Below are 20,804 nucleotides of genomic sequence, written 5' to 3'. Positions count from 1 at the left end.
ACCATCCCTCTTTTTCTTCTTAGTAATATAGACCTAAATTCTTTGTCAATTAGTATGAAGCGATATGAGTGGATGAAAAAGATGCTCAGTTTTTAAAACAAGTTCCATTATTATGTGAACAGAAATGTTGGAGTACTATATATTACAAAATCAAACTTTACTGAAACTTAAAGAGTTCATCACATCCAAATGTATAGGTGGCATGACTCATGCATTGTCTTATAAGCTTAATGCCAAACACATTACAGAAATTAACGCTGACTCTATAGACTCTTTTTTATAATAATAATAATAATAATAATAATAATAATAATAATAATAATAATAACAATAATAAAGTAGCATTTCCCCATTTTTTAAGTTTCATGCAGATTTGGGCAATTAAACCAGGTGTAATTTAATAAATAAATAATTAAAAGTAGCATATAGGCATAAGCATTAAGTAGCCTTAGTAGCACTAGTGATCTATTTTCTTAAAAATATCAAAATGCAGTTGACAGAAAACGGAAACACCTTTCCAAAATATCAGGCTTAACCCTAATAATTTTACCCAGAGGTCAAGTTCATTATTTATGCTTGACATTTCATGTAATGGACCACAAACTGCGCTTATCAGCTGAATGTGGCAAACGTAGAGGTCCCTTTAAGAAAATTGGACCGCAGTATTTTGCGAACAGGGGGGAACTGTTCATTTAAAACTGAAAGGTCACTGTACAACGAGTGTATTTATCGTATATTTAAGCTACGTGTTATTAAAAGTATACTTTTTTTTCTACTGTAAAACTAGAGCTCAACTAATTATGTTAACGGAAAATGATATAGTATGTTTGACCCCCCCTCTTTCGCACAACGGTCTATTCTGGCTCCGAGGCTCATGATGCAGTGGGATTCAATAAGCTGGTAGGTGCTGCCCAACGGAAGGTTTTCAGCTCCAGTCGACTGCGAATGAGCAAGGAAATATACTGCAGCATCCTCATTCATTTGAAGTCTTCACGCGCAGATCCTAAAGGTAAGTTCTTTGTATTCAATATCATTTTATTTCACGCTGCATTTGGGATGCGTCAGTGTCCCTTTAGACCTTATAACAGCCCATTCAATAACAGTAAAGCATCCCTCACCTATTGTTCAACTCCAGACGTCCAAATTCCATGGATATGAACCCTGCCAATGACATGTTGCATGTGATTTTGCGTTCATCTTCAGGGATTTGGATATATAAGCTAAAGAACCATTCGCTCAATATAGCTAGTGTTTGCATTATAATATTCATCCTAACTGCATTTTGCAGCAAAAGATGGAAATCTTGCTGTTGTCATGAAACCGCATGGATTACAGAGCAGACAGAAAATAGCTTCAAGTAATAGCAGGCTTTCCCCCCATATATATCTTATTTTTCTCCATTGTAACTGTCTGATAATGTATATGCATGAGTCTGGCTTCTTGTAATGTGATGAGTGTGCTATTGATTGTCTATCAGGACTGTTACTAATGTAGTTCCACTCCAGCATGCCAAGCACATAGAATCAGAAATGCCTTGTTCTTTGGTCCCCCTCCTTGTGCTTGTCGCTTAAATGTTGTACTGTTAAGATGTTGCTTATGTCTTGGATCATTCCAGGGAATCAGACAAGCCGTAATGACAGCTTGTCTAAGTCATTCATAGATCCCAGGTTTGACACGGTGCCTGTCGTTGCAATGCAAAATGTGGCACTGGTGACCTGTTGTGTTTATAAGTACTTGTATAACATACAGCTGCTCAAACCAGATTTAAAGTCTGTTTGACTTGAGTCTGCTGTCTGTTTGGATTAGGATAGCTTCTTAAGAGGATGGTCATAAGGTTGGCTCGCACATGCATCTCAAAATTCTTGTTTTGAGCATTAGTCATCAGCCAAAATCTCACTATATTAGGTCATTCGATTTGAGCAACCGCAGACTAATGCTTGTTTTGAGAACAACAAACTGCCGTCATTTTTAAATGCCGTCTTTGTTGGCTCCCTCAGTAAAAAATAGTCAGTTTAAACTCAACCGGTGGGTCTCAGGTCATGGTTAGCAGGAAGACAACATTGGCATACTTAGGGTGAAAACATAGGCTTATTAACCTTTAAAGTCTGCATGACATTATGAAATGGAAATTCACTACATACTCCAAACACACATTTCATCTTTTTTTTTAACCCACGTAATTCTTACAAATTAAAATATCGATCTTCCAGTGAAACGACAGACTTCTCTGTTGACTTCTCCAATAATTTAGTTTGCTTAAACCCACCTCTTTCTCACAATCAACTTGAGCTCACGTTCAGATCTGAACTGATTTTTAGAACCAAGTTTTTTCTTTTTCGATATGCCAATTCAACCGGATGTACATCACAATATGGAAGAAAGGATCTGTTAAAGGGTTAGTTCACCCCAAAATGCAATTTATGTAATTAATGACTCACCCTAATGTCGTTCTACAACCGTGAGACCTCCGTTCATCTTCGGAACACAGTTTAAGATATTTTATATTTAGTCTGAGAGCTTTTCTGTTCCTTCATGAAATTGAATGCACACTATACAGTCCATGTGACATCAGTTAGTTAAGCATTGAAAATACATTTTGGTCCAAAAATCACAAAAACTATGACTTTATTCAGCATTGTCTTCTCTTCCTGGTTTGTTCAAAACAAACCAGGAAGAGAAGACAATGCTCAAATAAATATTCAAATGGTTATGAATCAGCAGATTAATTCATAATTCGGATTGCGTGTCAAACTGCTGAAATCGAGTGACATTGGTGATCCGAATCATGAATTAATACTCTGATTCAACAAGAGATTCTAATTAACCAACTGATGTCAAATATTGACAACTTTGAGGATGTTTTTATTACCTTTCTGGACATGGACAGTATAGTGTGCATTCACTTTCATGAAGGAACAGAAAAGCTCTCGGACTACATAAAAAGTATCTTAAACTGTGTTCCGAAGATGTGGAACGACATTAGGGTGAGTCATTAATGACATAAGTTTCATTTTTGGGTGAACTAACCCTTTAATTTTCCATTACATCAACTTTAAAAGGGAAGTGAAAATGTTTTTGAATGCGTCTTATCTTAAAGAATGTTTGTACAAGCAGACTCACTCTATTTTGGCACATATATATGCCATATTAATATTTCACATAAAACACAAAACATTCATATAAAACATTTGGTTAATTTAATAATAGTTTTGTTAATTTTTTACGATATTATTTTGTGGGGCACACAATTCTTGATTAACTTCATGCCTTTTAGTTAGGCTGTTTGGTCTTTTTTGCATTTTGATTACAAGCTAGTGAAGCTACATTAGATCAAACCTACAGAATTCTTAATAACACAACAGGAATGTAGCACACTGTCTTCTTCAGCGGCGTAATAAGGGATGTGGAATGAAAAGCTCAGAGCTGGAACTGTGTCATGGGATTGTAAAGCCATGATTATATGAGGAATGCCATGATGACTTCAGCAGAGATGCGGAAATGAGCTGCGTTTAGAGGTAACAGATGAAAATGCAGTTAAGAGTTTTTGTCAGCACTCCTCTCAGGGCTTGAGGAAATAAAGGGCTTTAGTACAGTCTCCTCTTTGGCTGAGGAATTGTCTTAAAAACAGCAGAGCAGTCTATGAATAGCTGTCAGATTTTGACATCATATTGGCACCTTGCATTACATGGTCGAGCCAGCTGCGATTGGATCATAATTTGAGCAGATGATCCAGCGGGTCATTCAGGGCGAGATTTGTTGTTCACGTGGAAAGTCTTGGGTATTTTCAGTCTTCTCACAGTATGAACGGTGAGTCACAGGATAAATCGTGAGGGTAATTAAATCCAGTGGTTATATCATCTTTTAAACTGCCTGCCTCTTTTTGCCATTGCAAAATTTGGTAGAATTCACTCAGCTTTTCTTTTAGACTCCTCCCTTCATGCAGCCCATGTGTGTCTGTCATGCAGTCCTTTAAATGTTCTCTTTTGTTTAACATCAATGACACTGATGACAACAGTTTTGTTAGGCTGCTGGCACTTTAAGATTGAACGCACGGTTTCTGTTGCGCAATTCTTTTTTTTTTCCTCAGCTGTCTATGTTCATTTACGAGAACACATGTATTTAACCGTTGATCCACAATAGAGACTGAGACGGTAGTCCAAAATTCCGGTTGTTCGTATATACCGGTATATCGACCACCCTTACATTTAAATGTGTTTTGATGTAATAGACTGTTTGTTTTGTGAGATTTTTAATGAAGACTAATCAATATCTATTTAACATGGCCATTAGCTTGACCGATTTCACAACAAAACTAACTAGTTTGGATGCCCCCTGACCGAGTAGTTATTAGTGGCGTTATTGTGGTTTAATGTTGCCTTTGTATTGTTTATTCTCCAGGGGTGGTTTAGGCCCATCTGTCTGATTCTTCACATCAATAGGGGCCGCAGATGCATAGCCTGACCCCCAGCAGGCCTTTGTAATGTGCCCAGGCGTGGCGTGTGTTTGTGTCTGTGTGCACGTGGGTACGTAGGCATCACACTCGCTGTTTTGTTCAGGACGTGCCACTGGCCTGCTTTAAAGGGTCCTTAGAGTAGATTGCTTGTATGTCACAACAGACAGGTGTGCTGTCAGCAGAACAACCACTCGTTTGCCTGCATGCATTACTATCACTAATTTTTTAGTCTTCAGGGTTCAACAATAATGTATTTTTTCTTCTGTTGATCCACTAAGGTCAGTAATTTAGATTAAGTGCTTGACTTGATGATATTTTCACTAGTCCCACTGCAATAAAGTATAAATTTTATTTTTGGCAATATATTTGATTTGTTAGAAAGAAGTTTATTTCGTTTATCTTTAAATATAAGTTTATTTATAAATCAAATAGGGATACACACTATAATTGTATTATATTGGTTATTGGCTAATTTGATCTAATTTGTCTAGTTTTGCTCATTTGCTATAATACACATTTACAGGTTAATCATTTTGTTTATGGGATCTACAAGAGTACATTTAGATAACTTGATGATCAAAAAACTCAAATATAATTTTTCTTATATTTTATAGTGTTGCAGGACCTGTTTTCTCCTTCTGTCTGAATGCTCTGTTTTTGTTAAGATTTATTTAATTAAAACCCGCCTTCTGAAAATCGTAGTCTGCGCTGATTTGTCAGCTGGTTATGGTTGTCTACCACATACAGCATGTATCAGACATGGAACGCCCCTCAGCATACCCAACGAGTATCAGCTGCAGATGATTCCTGAGGTGCCGCTAACCCTACTGTAACCACACTAACTATGGCACACTTACTAATACGTCAGTTTTGCAGTATCAGTTCGAGCCCGAGCCCGATAATGATAGTCAAGAAGAAGTCTTTCCCAAGCTCAACTTGTGCATTTTTTTAGTGGTAATTCTTTATTGTATACCTCTGTTATATTTTAGATGTGATGTTATAACTGTCATTTATAACATCTGATCTGCGTCCAGTGGCACGGGAAGTAGGGGTGCTGTTTTCACAGGTTTATAAATGCAACACAACTTTTATAAATAAATCAATACATTTTAAATTTGTAAACCTTTTGTAAGGAATTAAATTGTAAATTGTAAGTGGGCTACAAGCCTTTTCTCTTATTAAACCATTTTAATCTTATAGTTTACTTTCTGAAAATGGAATTACAAAAATGTCATAAAAATTAACACGCATGCCTAGACTGGGTAAACTCAGCCTGATCTGCCGGCGATTTGATTTCAGCCTGCAACATTCATTTCTACTGCTTCTATTACACTTTTGTGGGAACCAGTTACAGACTGGCTTATCCACCTGGCGCACTATTGGCGGGCTTAACACAATGCCTGTTAATCACGCCTCCTGTGGTCTGATTGGTTAAAGGACTATCCAATTGCATAGTCAGAGTCATCTTAAATTGAGCTTGGTCTGGTGATAGCCAGAAAAACGCATGCCTCCAAAAATCAAGTTCTGGGGGAAGAACAGCCCAATAATGAGTTCATGATTTTTATATTTATAAAGATATAGCTATCACATGAACAAGTGCTTTTTTCCCCCTGACAGGGCATTGCAAATGTAATATTATTATATATTTTTTGCTCAAACCAAGCCACATCAGAACCATCTCTGAGCAACATGTTTTGTTCCTGAAAGAATCAACGTTTCTGAATGAATGATTCAATGATTCAGTTTTTAAAACAGTGAATTACTGCAACCTTTGTTTTTTTTCTTTGTACAACATCGTTTTTTTCTTCCTGTTGCTGTGGAAAAATACCTCAGTAGCCCTTTTTTGCGTATTCAAATGCATTCCTTGTTGCATTATGATTGCAAGTATCACTATTTTCTGTCAAAAAATGAACAAAAAAAAACATCGCCTCGTGCCCCAGCCTGCATCAAACAGCATGGTTCAGAATGTAGTTGTTAGAAAATTGGTGAGAAATGTTAAAAATACATTTTAACTACTGTAAGTTTGTCTGCCATAGGAAGGCCGAAAAAAGGTGTTTTTTGATCTGGGGTGGAGAACACAGCATCTCTTGGACAACACACTAACGCAACAACCAGGCCTTGCACAATCCTGAAAATAATATGGCTACAACCCCAGTTCCATTAATCCATAACTATGGTTTTATTGCTTTTCTAATGTCCTGTTTTGGGCTGATAGATTTAGCTGCCCTGTTCTTACATAACTACTGCAGACATTTTACAGGGCCTGTTACTAAATATTGCTTTGAATTTACAGAATGCATCGACAAATAAAATCCTTTCGCAAGCACAGCAGATCAGGCCTTTATTGAATCTCTCAGCACTTATTCCAGCTCAGGCCTTGCCGGCGTATATCATAGGGATAGTGATTGCAACTTGTTTACAGGCTCCTGAGAAATATTTTTGCAATTAAAGTGGCCCAACGCTGGGTCAGCTGAAGGAGGATTAAGGCCACACTGCTGCGAGTGTGAACGGCTCAACAGAAGGTGTTGATGAAAGCAGCCCTATGGAGGTGCTCCACAGCAGATGGCACACACACTGGGAACTGGTGTTAGTTGCCAGGTCACATTCCTTCTCTCACTTCCGGAGAATTATTAGAGATCATTAATTACGTCTCTGCCTGGGTGATTGTCTTTATTTGAGGCAGAGTTATAATATCCTGATTTTATTGGCTAAGTGCGAGGTGATGGATACGGACACAGAGCAGGGAATAGTTTTCACTGTTATGATCTCAGTAATCAGTGTGTAATGAATGTTTGTATTGCCATTCACACCAAACCAATATTTTGCTTGTAAACACTTCCCTCAAAACTCATTTCACAGCAGTTGCTTACATTGGAATTCTTTCTAATAAACAACAATCACATAAGGGTGTTTCTTCAAGTATTGCCATTTTCTGCTGCCTTTGTGGATACAAGCTAAACTTATTCAGATGTCAACTAACAATGTTGAAAAATGTATTTTGTTCAGGTGGAATTTAGGATCTCAAATCATTCAGTGGAAATGAAAGTGGTAGAAATTGTATTGTTTGGATTATCCCAAAGAATAATTTCATTTTATGTATCCTAAATACACACAATTAAATCCTATTTCCTCACCTTTTGCATCATTTGACTAAAATCAATCTTGATTGGAAAGACATGCAATAAATGTGAAATAGTGAAATAAACAAATTCTTTATTTTATTTTTCTTGGCTCATATTTCATTTTAGGCATGCATTGTAGTAGCCTGACGTGGTCATACTCAATTCTAGTCAGAATATGAGTCTGAAACTGCTCCATTGGGCTGTGATTATGAGGCGTGTTTCAACCGAACCAGGAAAGACATCAATTGGATAGACCTACAACCAATCAGAGCAGCGAAGTGACGCATTGTCAAATGTCAACAGAGTTCAACTGCACTGTGTTGCCAAGTCCGTGTTTTTTCTGCGTGTTGAAGCGACTATTATGTGATATATAGACCCATGAGTGCGAATTTTAGCAGGCAACCTTGCCAAAATAACACACATTTTACCCCCTAAACGCCATTTTTACCCCGGAGAACCCCCCGAGAAGCTATTAGGGCTAGTAGTTGGCGCGCTTTGTTGTAAAAACTTGGCAACCCTGTCTGCACGCGCACTGAAATCAGGCTGAAATACACGATCTTTGCCAGTGTTGTTTGATTGAGATGGTGAATGCAGATACAAACAAGCTCTCCGTTTAGGATTCAAACAAATATAATCCAAGCCCCTTTGATGACGTGCATGATTACGTTACTGTTGATCATCTGTCCGTCATCGTCTAAAGGCGGCCCTGATGATTTCATTGGTCCGAACAGTTTCTGTTCGGGGATAATTACTCCTCTATCCTCCTTACTCCTCAAGGCCAGACCCAATTGCCCGACCTAAAATTTTTGTGGGCGGGGCTAAGTTCGGCTGGCATCCAGGCTAGCATTGTAGTCTTATTGGTGCAAAATTGTTGTTTTTGGTCTGTTGAACCGTGGGTTTAAAAATTAGTAAACATTGAACGCGCATTGAAATTGGGTTTAATTCACGCTTTGTTTAGGTTATCATAGTTATAAAAAATATATATTTTTATTATGTAATTTAGCATCTATATGAAGCCATTTGAAAAGTAGAAAAAATAAATAAATGCATGGCATAAAGTTTCCTAGGCAATTTTAATTTGACCAGCATACTACAAAATGAAAAAAAGGTTTTAATATAAATCAACCCCTTGGACATTTAAGTGTCTGTATTAAAGAAGCGCTCATAAATTGTTTAATTTACATTAAAATATGAAATGTTTCATTTATTATTATCTATTTGAATGTAAATTATGTAAATAAGCAGAGTACATTAAACAAGTAATGTTAAGTTAAAGTAATTAACTGCTGGACTGTTTGTCTGACTGCAGGATTAAAATGTGACCCAAATCCTCTGGATAGGATGAAAAGCATGAACCTGTGATTTGTGTTCATATTTGGGGTATGGGCTCTTCATTACGTAGTTAAACATGCCGTGGTGGTGTTTTATCCACCCATTTTAACATTTGATCTTGTGAGAATTTTGAACACATTATTTCCCATATTCTTTCATAGTTCAGTCTCCAGACATTTTCAACAATAACAATAGGATTAGCCTTACATGTGTGAGAGAAGCACAATCACCCTCCATTTTAGAAACACTTAAATTCTCAAGGGTTCATCCTAAAATGAAAAATCTCCCGATCACTCGCTTATTAGTGCTGCATGTCTAGCTAAATGAATAAAATGTCTGCAGTCTACATCATCTGCCATCTTGCGTTCTCATGACTGCTTTGACAGAGATCAACAATAAAGGAATTAAAAAAAGAGAAGAGGATAGGCGAATAGTTGGGAGCATTGGCGGAGGGCCAAGCACAACGCTCAAATGGTGACCTATTTCATGTCGTCCAGAGTGTGCTAGACTAGAGAAGGATGAATTACTGTCTGTGTTGGCATCTCATTTCAGGTGCTTATTTACTTGGCACTGTTTGTGCTACATTTTGGAATATTTCACTTTCAGCAATGGCTACGTCAGCTAGTTGCTGCTAACAGCAGCTGTACATTATATGCAATGTGCAGTATCCTTTTGATGACCCTCATGGTATGGGCTGTTATGTGATGGGGTGAGATTGTTAAAGTGACTTCTAGCTTGTCCGCTGGACATCTAGTAGCAAATACATGGTGGTTTGTCCAGTTAATGCACCCTGTAGGTTGTGTATATATGCTCAAATCGTTTAGTTGGCTTGAGTCAATCCTGGTCAGGGTAAAATTGTTCCTAACCCCCAGGGTCTATTCAAGTGGCAGTGCATTAGCACTCAATCCAAATGTCAATTTACATGGTGGCACATCCAGTTCTCTCTGGTGGCATGGTATTAGCAGAAAAATGCAGATATTTTGCCTGTGAACAAACATACATGTTTGTTTTTTATTTAAAAAATAAAAAAAATTAATAATGAAATATTCTCTCCCCAATCCTTTGAATAGACTACACTTGAATAGCCTCCCCCCCCCCCCAAATGAAAATGGTCATCATTTCCCCTTGATGTTAACTTGTTTCTCAAGCTGACTAGCTGAAGATGTTAATGTAGCTATACCCATTTGTAGACACGGTACTTCCTTGAAAATAAGTTCCAACACAACACAACACTACAAAAAACATTATGATATGACCCTTCACAATTGATAAGGCTTTACAATGAACTCTGTTAGAGAGTTACATATGGTAATGTATCTGTTATCCATCAGTTCTAGGCTAGCCTTCACTAAAAAGCCAAGCCAGTGTTGATTCTCTTTTTATTATGAGCTCTATTGCATTTGTTTTTGCATTTGCAGACTCTCTCTTTTTTTTTAAATGGGTGATTTCCCCATTTCGATATTTAATGTGCTCCATATCAAACCTTTCTCTCTCGTGACAACCTGCTATGCTGCTTGTGCACCATAAACGCATCAAAACAGCCGGGACAACCTTGTGTAGTCCTCCAGTGTATCATTGGTTGAGAGCTCAAACACAGAATCTTCAGATCAGCGATAGATGAGAGTTTTCAAAGTAATGGTGGCAATGTTTCTAGCTGTTTGACCCATTGAAAGATATGTTCCAATGGTAGGACCTACTTTTTGGAAGCAAGTACAAATGGACGTCCCACTATAGTGCCATTTGAGTCACAACGATTTTTTTGAATGTGCTTAGAAATATTTTGCAGAGTGCCTAACAATTCAGTCTGTACTTCCACATTTATATCGGAATATAGCGCTCGTAAAACATCAGTGGTTAAACCCGCCAATAGCTCGCCAGGTGGATAAGCCAGTCTGTGTTTTGTTCTTGTAAAAGTGTAACAGAAGTAGGGCTGTCACTTTTTATTGGATATTCGAATATGCATTCGAACATGACACAAATATCCGTAATCAAACTATAAATAATATAGTTTGAGTTAGAGTGGTTTGAGTGGGGTGGCATAAACCTTTCCATGAATCGATCAAATGAAAAATGTCATTTTGCAATTTCAGAGTGCGCGCCGTGCTCACAGCAGGCAATAATTATGACGAGATGAAAGTTCATTTTTCTGAGGGGTAAACTTTTTATTTTGTAGAAGTTATGAAGATAATGTTGGAATAATGACACAGACATAACTTGGCTACACCTTCTCATCTTGACAGCGTTTGTCCCAGGCACTTTTTATTTTTTACTTAAAGTGGGTTTGACTATGGTTCACTATGGTAATCGAACCATAGTTGAAACTACTTTATGGAAGAATGATTGGATGAAGAATCGTCTTTATTCATTTTGAACAAAAAAGGGCTAATTCAAACTAATTAATTCAATTTTGACTTATGACCAACACTTAAGAAATCATTCAAGTTTTTGTCAGATACAAAAAAGTACACATGGCTTTCTGATTGTTTTCCAATTGGTTTTGGTGAAAAAGTAATCCATCCCAACCTAGCAGGCAACTGCATACTTCTGTCATCCATCTGTGTGTGTTTGTTATTTTTGTAAATAAAGACATCAAGCTATTTCTATACAGTGGAAGGGTGTTGTAGTAGCTTGAAGCCACAACAAAACCTTAAGTTGAAAAGGAGTTTGCATAGCATTACATTTGTGTATTGACTAGGTTAAAAAAAGTTTATTTTCGTAACAATGTCAAATCTGATTTGGTCTAAGCTGCTATATAAGCTGCTTATCTGCTCACGAGACTTAACTTTCTGCTTAACTTTCTTTTGTTAGTGGGAGAGTTTTGACACTTGTATCGATTAAGACAATCATCTATAGCCATAGGCACTGTGCACCTCAAGACATAACATTTATCTGTGGAGAATAGTGGAGCTATTACACAACTTAGTTACCACAACTTAGCACAACTTAGTTACCAAAACAACGCAAGTAACTTGTAAAATATAAACCAAAAAATATGAGGCAATCAGTTGCATACATTTTTAAAGTTGCTTTTTAAAGTTTGAAGAAATTCAAAGTTTAAGTGAGCAGAACTGACAGATTTTCACAACTTGAAATATTTGAGTAAGTTAACCTCATACATTTCACCTAAAATTATCATGTAATATCAACTTAATTTTTTCGTAGTAAACTTTGCTAGCTTTACCTAGCTAATTCAGTAAATGTTAAAGGGTTAGTTCACCCAAAAATGAAATTTATGTCGTTAATGACTCACCCTAATGTCGTTCCACACCCGTGAGACCTCCGTTCATCTTCAGAACACAGATTAAGATATTTTATATTTAGTCCGAGAGTGTATCCAAGTGTAGGCACACTTTACTGTCCATGTTGATTCATGATTCGGATTGCGTGTCAAACTGCTGAAATCACGTGACATTGGCGATCCGAATCATGAATCAATCCGCTGATTCATTACCGTTAAAAGGTGCCCTAGAATGATTTGAAACAATATGTTAAATTGTTCTCTGATATCTACATAGAGTGTATGTGGCATATTTAAGGGAAAAAATTGTCCAGATACAGTTTTACAGGTCTATTTACAACCCTATAAATTGTCCCTAGGATGTAATGCTCTGTTTTTACCTTATTTGGAAGAGTCATGAATATTAATGCTGAGCTCTGCTCTGATTGACTTATTTCATAAGTCAATTGACTTATTGACTTATTTTGGACCAAATTCCGACTAAATGAAACTAAGCAAAACATCTCAAATGGAGATTGATAAAATGCAGCTTACTTGTTTATTGGTGTTTTCAGATCATCCACGCGCGAGAATATGGAATATGGACTACTCTGACAATGTTTTTATTCCCTTTGTGGTCATGGACAGTATGGTGTGCATACACTTGGATACTCTCAAGGACTAAATATAAAATATCTTAATCTGTGTTCTGAAGATGAACGGAGGTCTTACGGGTGTGTAATATCATCAGGGTGAGTCATTAATGACATAAATGTAATTTTTGGGTGAACTAAAACTTTAACTTGTGTGACGGAGCGACTGCCTCTCCCCCATAATCAGCGCCACCCCGTCCTTGAAAGCACCGCCTTTTACCAGGTTCCCGACTGGTGTGGGTGATAGAGAGAGGATGGCAGCTGAAATTATTGAGTGATGAGGCACACCTGAGTGTGATGAAGTCTCATCAACCCCACTGTTAAATGCTGAGCGTACCTCTCCAGGAGACCGGCCTCTCCCCTTGTGCATACACACTGGTGTCCTTGTAGGTCCAGGAGGGGAGCGCGGAAGGACTCACATGCCGTCCAGAATGGAAGTGCTCATGTAACGCCGCTGAAGGGCTAGTATACCGGGCCGCTCTTCCCCTCGATGTTGGAGGCTGAAGAGGACGAGCCGCTGCATCGAAGCCGCAGCCCCTCGTGCCTCGGACCAGGGAGAAGCGTGTGCGACCGCCAGACCTCGCCCCTTTCCTGGACCCATTCTATCCATTCACTACCCTTCCGGGACCAGTTCATGTCGCACCGAGGATACCAGATCCCCTGTTGTGTTTGTCAATTCCCCGTTTGTGAACAGTTTATGTTTAGGTAAATAAATGCCTCTTCGAGGGCTGACACCACACCCACGGTTTCTGTCGTGTGCCCCTCCCGTCACACTTGCTAATTAGTAACACACTTCTGTGATAAATGTATAGCGCAATATAGCAATTTCTGAATGAGTACGGCAATACACAACATTTAAGATACCTGTTTTTTAAACTAAGCTCATGCTTCACACATCACTATGTTGGTAACCCTACAAAAAACCCAAAATAACAGAAACTCTTCTAAATTAGCATAGCTAAACATTAAACTCTACTAAATCTCTCAGCTAACATTAATCTTGCACAAAAAACATTATATAACACTTAATTTTAGCATTTACTCTCCTTTTCCAGTGTCATAGCAAAGCAAAATCCTAGAATCCTAGAAATCCTATCCCAGTATGTTACATTTAAGTTTTTCTAAATTAAAATAAACAAATTCATAAAACTGAAAACCAACTAAACAATTCAGTTTACTTAAAATGTGTTAGTTTTGTCAATTGTAATAAAAAAGAAAGTTCTATGTACTCATAAAAGTTAATTTGATGAAATTAAGACACTGTTGTATGAAATTAACAGCTAGAGGTCCAAAAATTACATTGTGTCGTTTTAAGCAATTTGAATAATAAAATCATAGCAGAGGCCAGTGCTCTTCTGCACCCAATCATGTATGCACGTTTCAATGACATGATGGTGAGTAAATGATGACAGAAGTTACATTTTTGGGTGAACTATCCCTTTAAACAAACCACTTTGCATTTACATTAATACATTATTTATAGTATAAGGGTGTGCAAAAAAAAAAAAATGTATTAGTCAGTTTGCCCAAAACATGTTTAGAAAACAAGTTCACCATAGTCACCCATCCCTGATTATTTGGTATATTTATGAAGCCATTTTTTTGTTGTTGTTGGTTGGTCATTAAGATGGTTGTAATTTGTAGACACAGTTCCAAGTGACTCACTAGATGTTGTTAAACATTGCATTTGAATCACTGTCTCTGATGCCATTTTTTTTTACTCTTTCCCAAGTACTTCTTTCTGTGCTTTGCCTTATATAACATCATAAATGTAGAGATTAAATTGCTTAACGATTCATCTCAACCTTAGCATATCTTTTCTCTCATTGGTCAGTTGTCGTTACCGTCTGGCCCAAGGTCATTAAAAAGTGTCCCTGTGTATCTGTTTTTTTAATCTAAACTTTCTGTGGCAGTGAGATCGGTGATGACACTGTAATCCCATTGAAATCTGGCCAATCTCCACTGATGCGATTAAGATAGTTCTCAACTCTATGCGTTCGGCGCTGCTTATGAACTGCAATTAGGTTATGTTTCTGTGGGCCTCTTGACCTAAACATGGTCCTGCAACAACATATTGCACTTTCATGAAGTGTTTATGACAAGAATGTTTTTTAAAGTGAAGATTAGGGTCTCCCCACTTAAGGAAAGAGGGTAAGCAGTTCAATGTGGACCTGTAATTAAGTAAGGCAGTCAGACTGTATTAGACTAATAGAAGTTGATTGAGGACCTGGATGGTCTATCCAGTCAGTTGTAAGATTTAGTTTAGTTTGAAGGACACTGTCATTCTGCTGCCACCGTTATAGGACTATGAAGTATGTCGAAAGATGTGTACTGTGATTCTGTGCTTCCTTGTACGCCAACTTTGGAAATGTGTGATCTCTGTGTGGATTTCACAGGGAAATTCATCACGTGAGTATCTTGTGGTGGTTTACTGTAGCTTTGATGGTGGTGGTATTTTAACATACTCATTATTAGTATTATTACAAATGAATGCAGAGTTCCCAAAGGTGTTTTTTATTACTTTTTTGTTGTTGTTGCAAACAACTGTTTGAGCAAGACTGATTTCTCTTTGTCATTACCTACATTTGTAATTCAGCCTTGCTAAATATTAAAGACTTTGTGGTTCAGGGGTGGGGAGCAGAGATATCTGTATTATTGTCTGTCTGGATGGATGACTGCCAGAATTAATCTCTTTATAAATGACCATGAAAGGATTATTCAGATTCAGACCTGCAATAAATCACGTCAGCAAGTGATGGGAGTTTAGCACTGAGACGCAAATGATGCAATGCAAAGTCCCTTAATGATGTATAGGGGATTTCTGCAATCAAATTAACTTCTGGTTGAGGGAATGGATATCTTTCTAGAATAGATTGCCTGATGTAAATTGTTGCTAGGGTCAATGACGTTTATTTTTCTTTTATCCATATATATTGTTCATTGCATTAATTTTAAAGAATACATTAAACATGTAAGTAATTCAATGACTTGAACACCTCTTATTTGTTGAGCATGGTTTAATCTTTAAATTAGAATTCATTTTGACTTTTAAAATAATTTTTAAAAGGCTTTTGTCCCCCAAAACGTAGGGATGTACAAAATATTCTGAATTGATATTGGAAGAAAAAGAATAAAAAAAATGTTTTTTTGAAAATGACTAATACTCTTTGTAACACGTCATGGTGCAAGGAAAATATTTTATATTTGCTCATGAAAAGATGTGCAATTTTTGAAAGAAGATTTATTTTAAATACATTTATACTTTTATTCAGCAAAGATACATTCAAATGATCAAAAATGACAATAAAGACTTTTACATTGGTAAAAATATTCCTATTTCAAATAAACGCTGTTCTTTATTTTCATCAAAGAATCGGTTTCCTCAAAAAGAATAAGCAGCACACAACTGTTTTCATCATTTGATGAGAAGGAATGTTTGTTCAGCAGCAAATCAGCATATTAGAAAGATCATGTGACAGTTATTTAATTGTAACAATATTTCACAATATTACTGTATTATTAATCAAATAAATCCTGCCTTATCGAGCAAAAGAGACTTTAAAAAAAAAAAAAAAAAATCTTATTGACACCAAACTTTTGAATAGTAATTCGTTAGATGTTCCTTTCCTTTATCTTAGGCAGTCTGATTTGTAATTGACCCACTAATTCTAGTTCAAGCAGTCATAATGCATTTATCTTATAGATGCTCTTGGATATTTGAATGGAATTCCAACCCGATAAAACAATTTTTCCAGGTGTGTTTCAAAACCACACATTAATACTGTTGAGTTTCTTTTAATGATGTCCTGGATGCAGTGGAAACTTTGAAACGGCATCAAACACATCAGCAACAAGCTGCATGTTCGCTCTCTGTGGAAAATACATCCCCATGTACAAACGCTTTCTGTACTCTCAGCATGTTCACGCAGTGTTCAAGAAGCACGACTTGGAAAAAGGTGAAACTGTGCTTGTGGAGGGATTAAGAGCTCTGACTCACAGTGGCCTTTCTCTGAGCCAACCTACCCCCATACTGAGACGATGCGAGAAACATCCACAGGCCCATGCATTCACAGACGCTATATACACTGTTTTTTGCTTAGCTTTAGTGCTAGATAGGTTACATCCGAGTCACATTTAGTTGTATGTAGCTAAGTAAACTTATTGTAATGATATACTGTGATTTATATAATTCACCATTATGAGCAGAAGTTGTAGCTTAAAGCATGTGTGCAGCAGTAATGTTACATGATAAATTCATACTTTGACAAAATTAACACACATTAAGCCAGTCAACAGACTCGTCTAAATGAGCTGTAAGCAGTATTAACTATTTTGCTAACCTACACCAGACTTGGCCAAAGACTGGAGGTTTGGGTGTCTTCATGGTCGAGTTAGCCCATGCTGGTAGATGCTGTAGCTACACCATCTGGACCCAAAAAGCCTTTTTTTTTCCCACTGACAGCTATATAAAAGGTACCATGTACTCTGACTTTTTTTCAAGCACCATATAAATTGTAAATATTTCATTATATTATAGTAGATGTTTTGACAGTGGTTTCTTGTTACAGCTTGGGACTCGTTGAGATGACTGGCAGTGCTAATGGATGGCTTCATATAGGCTCAGCTCAGGGGCTTCATCCAATAAACATTTTCATCCAAACACCCTCTCACCCACAAAATAAAATACAAAGTTTTCTATGGTTGGTAAACACCTTTGTACTACCATTGGGCCGTACCGATTACATAATGGGTAGGTGTGCGTGCACAGAGGCTCTGCCCTCTTTTAACGTAGAAATCTTTTCTGCTTCATTTGTCCTGTTCAGTCTGTAGAGGTCAGACCCAGACGTCCTCGAGTGAAAACATGAACACACTGGAGAGCTCCTTTATAGTAGAAAATGAAGTTGTACTTCACTGACACTGTTTAATTTATGTTTAATATGGTGAAGCTGCTTGATTTGAAGCAATCCATTGTATAAAGTGCTGCTATATAAATAAACGTGACTACTAGCGTGCTAAATTGTAGAGGTGGTGCAAACATATCGCTGGTATGATCAAATGCTTTCATTAAAAAAAGCTTGCCGTTTTTTCAATTTTGTTGTGTATTTATTTTGTTAATGAGACAAAAGTGCACAGCACATACGGTAGTTACATATTCATCTAACTGTCACAGTCAGCAGTGTGGGCAGCGTCAGATGTTCGCTAACTCAAAAACTCTTCAAATTGTGTTTTACCTCTAAGCGATGAACAAAAAAGAACTTTGCCATGAGTATAAGTGATACTTTTATCCAGGTGTTACAGACCTCCTTGGACTTACCCTGCACCGAATTAGACCCCCCTCTCTCCAAAATCCCTCCGCTTGACATGTTAGCAAAACCATGTGACTTTCAGAAACAGAGCAACACACTGTTCTGATTGCCTTAACAACAGCAGACACACTGTTTTTGATGTCAGTCTTTTTGTTATGATGCTTTATGCACTGGTGCAATTTATTTATAACCATTTTCTTTCCAGAATGTTTTTAGCAGCATATACGTCAAACGTTGAATTATGTTACCAGGGAAACCAAGAATGCCTTATGACAGTAACTGGTGGTGACTTGCATGACAATAATTAAAAGGGTGGTTGATTGCCACTTTTTACAAGATGTAAAATAAGTCTCTGATGTCCCCAGATTGTGTATGTGAAGTTTTAGCTCAAAATACCCCACAGATTATTTTTATAGAATGTTAAAATTGTCCCTTTTTGAGGGTGAGCAAAAACGTGGCGTTTTGTGTCCCTTTAAATGCAAACGAGCTGCTGCTCTTGCAGCAGAGCTTCAAGAGCTTGCATTAGCAGCTCTGATAACCTCAGGCAATGAAACTGCTCAGCCTTTTATGTTCAAACCAGAGTCAGAAAATAATGGAGAGACTCAAGAAGAAATGACAACATATGCAACAAGATACTCCTGGATGGTTAATTGATGAATTTATGTAGCTGAAGGGAACTATCTTCAAGTCATTGATTAGCAAATTCTGTCATTGTAGTCTCACCCGCTTTGTTGTGTGTATTTCCTGGGGGCAGGGTTTGTCAATTTCAGGGTTAGTGATGTCACAAACCCAGGAGGAAGCTTGTGTAGTCTCTACCAGCCGTTTGGTGTAGTCCTTAAAAAGCAATTTCTTTAAAAGAATTATCTCCCTTTCATTGAACTTTGAGCATGGGATAGTTGACCCAAAAATGGAAATTCTGTCGTTTTACTCACCCTCATGCCATTCAAAGTTCGAATTACTTTCTTTCTTCATAGTCAACGATATTGTTCTGACTGTAGTGACACTGTTGTATGAGAACTGAACTGAGCTGGGCAATGACATCATTTTTTGCAGAACTGTTTTATAGATTTTTATTTTATTTTTTATTTAACTTTTATTTAACCAAGAGAGTCCCATTGAGACTCTAGAGGCCATTGCACACGTGTGTACAAATCACAGGGATGCGTCATGACTCTACAGTTAGTAATAAACCTCAAAGCAGCATGATAAACCGAATCCAGATGAATGAAATGTACCAATAATTGATCTTTACAATGGATCAATGGATCTGAATCAACACTGAACGTCAGCCAAAATGCATGTTTTCCCTGTTTATCACTGTAAAGCTGCATTAAAACAATCTGTATTATATAAAGTGCTATGTAAGTAAAGGTGACTCGACTGGAACACAACAGTTTGGTTACCAATACTCTTTAAAATATCTTCGTGTTCTGCAGAAGAAAGTCTTACAGGTTTGGAATGGCATGTCGTTTAAAGAGAATTAACTGTTAAATGTATCTTATATGAAATTAAACCGATATATGCGATATATAACATAATTATAATTTTGTATCTTGCATCTGCACAAAAAGAAGCAAATGATCAAGGGCTAGTCATAACATAGTTGTGAATGTGCTCCTCAATAGTGTTCTGATTATAGTGCATGACATATCGGTGCTGCACATTTTACATTTAACTATTTTCATGATCAAATTGATTCCAGCCATGGACTGTTTCACATCAGTTCTCCGCATGCCAGCACTTACCAATTGACCTCAAGTAACAGCCCACAGTGGCTCAGAATTTTTTTTTTTAAGTCACACAATAATCATTTTCATGAGCTATCATCACTGTAGAGTACTAAGCACTAATGCTAATTCCTTGTGATTTGCAGCAACAAAGTTGCAGATGGTGTCAACTGGGCTGAATACGTTAGTGCACTTGCTCCATAAGGTCATGGAAGAGGCAATATCAGACACTGGGGTTCATGGATTTTTAATTGGACAGAGCTGAGAATTCATTGTGTATTCCACGACAGTGGTTTGCTCAGCTGTGAGCACCTTCAGGGAAGGATGTGGTGTTGTGCTGAATGCTCTAGTTTTTGTGTAAGAAGAGGCATATTGAAGGTAAGGTTATGATGACTGTGGTTTTAGTGAATAAACTGGGTGAGGTCTGAAACCACAGCGTCTTTGTCCAGCCGGTCCACTTATTAAAAGAACAGCAGTATCAGGTTGTCTTTAAAAGATTTAGTTTATGAAAATTTAATATTGCTGATACTCTGCACCGGCCTCAGTCCTGCCGCTGCTGTCTGCCGACACAAGCAGCTGGTTGAGGGGCTGTAATTAGATTAGAGAGGAGTGGGTGGTAGTGGGCAGACGTGTGTGTGTGTGTGTGTGTGTTTGTCTCTGCTGGTGTCAGAATCACGCATTTGGCTGATGTCACGACTGGCTGGCTGGCTGTAATCTGACGCCCTGAGTTGTGCGCCCATACTGCTGATGGAAGGTGTGTGACAGTCCATTACTTTTGCCCTCTCCTTTATCATTTTTTGTCTTTCTTTCGATGCATATGGTTGCATTTGGGATATTGCTTTGTTTTTATTATTTCTATAAGCAAACACAAGCTGAGGACGGATCATTTAATTCATGACCAGGGCCAAATGGAATCAGCGGACCAATTTTTTTTTTTTTTTTTTAGACTTTCTGCATAAAAAAAACCTTTCATACCGATCATGTTTATGATTTA

The 20,804-nt window shown here is 37.4% G+C and overlaps 1 protein-coding gene across 1 annotated transcript in view; it reads left to right on the top strand.

Annotated features, from left to right (window-relative positions):
- The first annotated feature begins 865 nt into the window (after window positions 1–865).
- fam110b (family with sequence similarity 110 member B) overlaps window positions 866–20,804 on the top strand; it is a 44,193-nt gene continuing 24,254 nt past the window's right edge. Inside the window, exon 1 of the mRNA XM_067453083.1 lies at window positions 866–1,009. The gene's annotated coding sequence lies outside the window, so the exon portion shown is untranslated. The remainder of the gene's footprint in view (window positions 1,010–20,804) is intronic.

The sequence above is a fragment of the Pseudorasbora parva genome, chromosome 9 (assembly GCF_024679245.1).
Source record: "Pseudorasbora parva isolate DD20220531a chromosome 9, ASM2467924v1, whole genome shotgun sequence".
NCBI lineage: Eukaryota > Metazoa > Chordata > Actinopteri > Cypriniformes > Gobionidae > Pseudorasbora > Pseudorasbora parva.
This window is presented reverse-complemented; position numbering and strand designations above follow the sequence as displayed.